Source organism: Nelumbo lutea, chromosome 7, assembly GCF_056320005.1.
Source record: "Nelumbo lutea isolate HS-2025 chromosome 7, American lotus-T2T, whole genome shotgun sequence".
Classification (NCBI taxonomy): Eukaryota; Viridiplantae; Streptophyta; class Magnoliopsida; order Proteales; family Nelumbonaceae; genus Nelumbo; species Nelumbo lutea.
Window position 1 is genome coordinate 60,236,784 of NC_142690.1, and position 6,000 is coordinate 60,242,783.

The 6,000-nt window shown below is 37.0% G+C and overlaps 1 long non-coding RNA gene across 1 annotated transcript; it reads right to left on the bottom strand.

Moving 5' to 3' along the window:
* Positions 1-994: 994 nt before the first annotated feature.
* LOC148846621 (uncharacterized) lies at positions 995-3,713 on the bottom strand. The gene is made up of 3 exons (XR_016102530.1): positions 2,091-3,713; positions 1,678-1,760; positions 995-1,554 (listed from the first exon to the last, which is right to left on the bottom strand). It is a non-coding gene; the product is annotated as an uncharacterized LOC148846621 (long non-coding RNA).
* Positions 3,714-6,000: the final 2,287 nt, after the last annotated feature.

Consider the following 6,000-nt stretch of genomic DNA (forward strand, 5'->3'; position numbering starts at 1 on the left):
GGTTTCATTGATTCGGTTCAATTTTTCATTTTTTTTTTGATTTTTGATGAAAACAATATTTTTAAAAGATTTTACCAACATTTACATATACGATTTTTTTGGCATATTTACATATACGATTAGTTTCCATAATTTGGTGGGTCATGATCTGGAACCACCCATCATACCTGGGCCTAAGCCCAATAAAACCCGGAACCAATGCTTATAATAGGGTCTGAGGAAACGAATTTATCGAAAAAACTCGTATTTCTTGTCTAGATTTGATCATGCATCCTTGTTAGAGAAAAAAAAAAACAAAACAAAACAAAACAAAAGGAAAGGAAAGAAAGAAATAAAAAATGGAGATTGTAGATTGTAGAGGAAATACACTGGTAGTGACATATATGTTGATAAATCTTGACCTGACCCACAAAACCGATTTTCTATTGTGTAAAGCCATGAACCAGTAAGCAATTTCAAGTTTTTCAATTTCAAACCAACCCTGTATGGCTTTATACACATTTAGGCCACAATGCTTCTCATGTGTCTTGTGATTTGTAATGACAGAACTTCTTACTATTGCATCTGCTGCAAGTGTAGCTATTGTCATAGTGGGTTCACTTATAATGATTTTTCATACACAAGATAGTCTTCAGTGGTTGGAACTTATAGGATTTGCCAATGATGGAAGTTAGATCATTCCACTTATAGGATCTGCCTCTGGGACAAGGGTAAACAAGAGATTTATGTTTACATAAAAGGTCAACCTGCGGGCCTTGCTCTCCTCAGTGTTTGACTGTTATTGGCAACGGTACAAAGGCTGTGTTTGAGTGTACCTCAGATACCAGCATGGATTCTAGTTATCATCAATTTTACAAAAGTTTGAATTCTTTGAGCTGAACAATGATTTTTGTGTTTGTACAACTGAACAATGATTTAACAAAGATTTATGGTGGATAATGTTGAAAATATATAATAAGTGGATTGTTTTTAAGGTTATTTTAATGGACGCAAATTTGGAAATTTTGGTTAATTTCAATTACAGCTTCTAATTGAACCAAACAGCAACAATCAGAATCTGATTTCGATTCCCAATTGAACTAAACATGCACCAAGAATAGGTGATTCTGATTCCGAGGTGAGTATGCATGGATTTGGCATTACTATAACAAATGGGCATTGGTGCCTCTAAATTGTAAAGCCATGACAAGAATCCAGAGGTCTCATTTCAATCTCTCTAGCTAAAAGGACGACTGAGTAAATGAAGAATATTGTTTCCATCGCCATCCCAGATTGTGATCGATATCTTTCTCTCTCTCTCTAAGACGATGAAGGTGAGGGTGATGATGATTCATCTAAACTGTTTCTTCCGAGAGAACCTGATCTGGAGGGATTGTAACATAATGACTTAACTTTCAGAAGTTTTTTCATGGCTACCGGATTCCCCTTTGGTAAGAATCTCCTCATTTTGCTGATTTCTTTCTTCGCTATTTCGCTGCTCATCATTAATTCCTGCAAAACTGCAGCCCAGTTTTCTTTCTTCACTAATTGCAATTGGTGCCCCGCCATTGATTCCTGCACAAGTGCAAAACAGCAAAAACAACATCAAAATCATCATATCGTAAATTAGCACTCGACCCAATTCAGATTACAAATTCAACAAGCTTTGCTTATTTGGTAATTGATCCTCTTACGTACCTCATCTGAACCGCAAGATGAAATGCTCTTCTTCCTCTTCCATATATCTCCTATTTTTTTCTTCGTCTCACTACTGCTCTTGCCTACACAGACGATGGAAACAATTTTTTCTTCAGCTTTAAATTAAATTAAATCAATATTCGAAGGCTGAGGTCATCAGCACTCGACCAAGCCTAAAAATAATGACTCTATGCAAATCTTTAATTCTTCGCGCTACAGGCATGGTGGGACCCATCCCATGAAAATTTTTATGGGTCCCACTTTGTCTGTAGTGAGAATGAAACAAAGAGTTGCACATTTGGTCCAAACTCCAAAGTTGCCACATCATCAGCAGACTTGGGCTGGTTTGATGTTTGAATTGAATGAATGAAAGGAAGCTGCTGCATGCATGAACGAATGAATATGATACTCACCGTCATCTTGCTTATTTGTATGGCTCAACTCATCACCACCGTCGTCCGAGGCGTGCGAGTTCCTGCAAAATAAAACAAAATCTCTGAAACTGGGTGACCTGCCCCTGGGGCAATGTCGCTGCAATCACCACCATCCCCATCCCATTCCTCCCCCTCTTCTTCTTCTTCTTCCTTTGCTTCTTTAAACTCTTCGTCTTCGTTTTCTTTTACATTTTGCCGGTTAGCACTCTCCACCTCTTCTTTCTCTTCTTCCACTTTCTCTTTGATGGCCGGAACCCTCTTGACAACATCGTCGCACTCCGCTGTCATCGAATGCAGCTCATGGGCTGAGCCTGAGTCTAATTCATCTTTGTCTGTAGCGTTGCTATTCCGCGTTGAATTTGGGTGCACCTTGGGTGACGACAATACGCCTTTCGCCGCCGTAGGAGACACCGAAATGCTTTCTCAGCTGCAGAAACAGAAAGATCCCTGGAAGGACACTGGTCGTCATCCTCCGCTCTTTCTTCAAGAAGATTGGTGGAGAGGGAGCCGTCCTTCATCGTGTGCTGGTCCTGTCGCTCTCTTATCTCATCAACTGGCCGACAGCGGAGCAGCCCGGGAAGAACGGGATTTACTTCCATGCCGAACATGGAAACCCCGCAACCCATCGTGGAAGGAGAGAGAGAGAGAGGGGGGGGATGGATGAAGGTGAGAGAAAGAGTAGAGGGGAGAAGGTTAGAAGGTGAGAGAAAGTGTGGAGGGAGAAGGATGGAAGGTGAGAGAAAGAGCAGAGGGTTAAAACAAGGATAGAACGACAGTTGGGGGAGATGGAGTCATGGAGACGACAACGAAGAGGAGCTGGATGTCTCGTCGCCATCGTGCCTTCTCTGTTTTATTTTTCTTTTGCAGTTATAAAATGGTTATTTGTTTTATTTTTGGAGTGGTATTTCCAGTTTGTTTGTTGAGTGGCCCTACACTATTTTCCTACACTTCACATTCATTGTGTTGCAGGTGTCTTTTCTTGATAAAATGTGTGACAGGTGCCTTAATACAAGTATTTAGGGTTAGGGTAATTACAACGATCCCAAGTATTGTTGGTGACAATTATACCCTGGAACCTTTGGGACAAGAAGTCCCCGGCCATTAAGTTAAGGTCCTTTTGGTTTGAGATCAGTTTCACTGCTCATAAGACCGTGGTGACACCGTTGGCACAACCTTTTATAGCCAAATATTGAGAATATTTCTGTATTTATATGCTTTTTTTTTCATAGGGATATATTCTCATTGCAAGGCTGCAAGGGACTGTATGAACGGTCTGGTAAGGACCAAATCCAATTTTATTTCATTTGTGGAATAGGGGTTTGGTTGGGCAGAATCAGAATTCTATTCCCATTCTTGGCGGAAGCATTTCCACATTTGATGGAATAAAGTCTCATTTCAGTTTATTCCAATTATCATTTAGTGTCATGTTTGAACCAAACAGACTATGGGAATAGATCATTCCAATTTCAATTCCAAAAGATTTCGATTTTGATTCCAACTACAAACCAAATGGACCCTTAGATTATAAAATATGTTAAACTACCAAAGTACCCATCTGAGCTTTCCTTATTTTTATTTCCTCACCCTTTTTCTCTTAAACCCTAATTGACTCAACAATACTTCTATTTTTTTTTCCAAATGAAACCCCATAAAATAACAATAATCATTTTACTTTTAATGACATGAAAAATAAGTTTCTTTAAATTCTTTTATCATTTAACTGACAAGAATGCCTCTCTTCATTTTAAAATATAAAAATGATCTATTCCTTTCTCCAATAAATCAAGAAAAGCCAAATAAAATCTTAAATTTATATCTATAAAAATGAAGACCCTATCCATTCATTTGAATATTGAACAAGGTGTATTAGAGCAATAAGAGGACTTCAATATTATATTTAGAAAATTAATCGAATCATAAATCATTTAAATAAATAAAAAACGTGGTTTGAAAATTTAGAAAAAATTAAACAGCTGAATATTAATTATTTTTTTAAGTCAACTCACAGAACTCTAAGGAGGAGGTATTTGTGGTAAAGTAAAAGTTCAAGGGGTAATTGTCACTGACCCCATAGTAAACTTCAAAAATAACCTATGACAGATCTAATTGAGATGCATGGCAAAATGTAGGATATCAGGAGTTGATGACAAAGTGAGTAGGAACAGCATTTTTTCTTTTTTGTGAAGACAGGACTTTCCATCTGCTGTACATATTGCTGTGTGTATTAGATCAGTAATTTACAGCTATTATTCTGAACTGGGAAACCGGAAATAGATGTCCTATCAAGGCAGCAACTGGCGTGTTTATATAGGATGTGGTGTACTAAGTACCAAGTACTAACTACATTTACACATATTGTTGCAAGATTCAAAGTATACAATATAAACATCTCACATGGTATCTTGGTGTACTACTACTAACTACATCTGACCACTCTTAAAGGTTAATATCTGCTGATCATGTTTACCCACCCTGGGGAACATCTCTTGTACATATCACTCCAAAAAATTGCATACACATTTTTTATGTATCATGAGTGTCAATACTTTGAACCATGGTTTCCAGCAAACCTGCACCAATCCAAATCTGTGCAGACCCCCAACAATTGTGATGCTGATGGCTTTAAATTATATCTAATCGGGAATTTTTAAAAGAAGAAATATAGTGGAAAGCATTGAGCAACCACTGTTACATTCATTCTACAACCCTAATATATATCAGACAAATGACAGATCTATTTGACAGAGTCGAGTGTTACCTGGATACCTCTACCTCTTAATTACAAACAAATTAAATACAGCGTTCCTCAAGAATATAATCTTTGATTTTTCACCATTCAGAAAAGATTTAATCATGCAGTTGATTTATTTATTCAATCTGACTGTAAAAAGAACCTTTAATATATAAGTTATAAGATTTCACATTTACTGTAGCCAATCCGAACTGCACCGTGTACCTAATGATAAGGTTTATACAATGCCGTACGATACACACTGATATATTTCAAATTTTCAATATTTTAAGCCTTGGGCAAAAGAGAAAAGATCACTAGTATTTTTTTTTTTTTGTTGAGGGTTCAGGAGCAGTTGAGATAAAGGGGCATTTCAAAATGGTTTTTGAAAGCCTCCAAGGAAAAATAATCCCTTCATGGAACATTGTGAATCTTATAAAGGATAATCAGTGATTGTCAGAGAATAGTGCAAAGGTAGCAAAAGCAAACAACTTCGATTCAAACAGAGATGGATACGAATCAAGCTTTTTATGAGTTATTCATCATCTCCCTATAAATCAGATTTCAAGTCGAGCTCGAGTTCAATAAAGCTCAACTCATGAAACTTGCAAGTTTAATCCAGCTTATATTGTATATAACACTTTTTTTAGAGGAATACAATGTGCTTTGATGCATACTAAGGTCTTCCTTGTAATAACCATATTAATCATATAGCTATCTGTTTTGATGCATGAATGATTTAGATAGAGAAAAACAAGATAGACGCAAAATGAATATTAACGGTTTTATTCTTCTATTCACTCAAAGAGGTGCTTTGTTTTCAAATTGGTCTATTATGGGAGAACAAAAAATAGCCATCTACTAATCAGAGATTGGTGAAAATTATCGGTAAAAATTAGGCCAGCCTAAACAAAGCCTACCAAGCATAATAAACAAAATATCCGATGTACACCTTGACCTTGTGTACACCTAAAGGGCCGAACATTATCATCCCATCAGATTAAAAAAAAAAGAGGGGAGGGGGGTCATACTATTATGTGAAAATCACTTCCTTTCATGGGACAAGTGAGAAACCTCATCCTCAAAATGAGGAGCGTATACTGGGGTTCTGTTGTTTTCACAGTTCATTCTCATGTCATAAAGTTCCATATGCTAGCA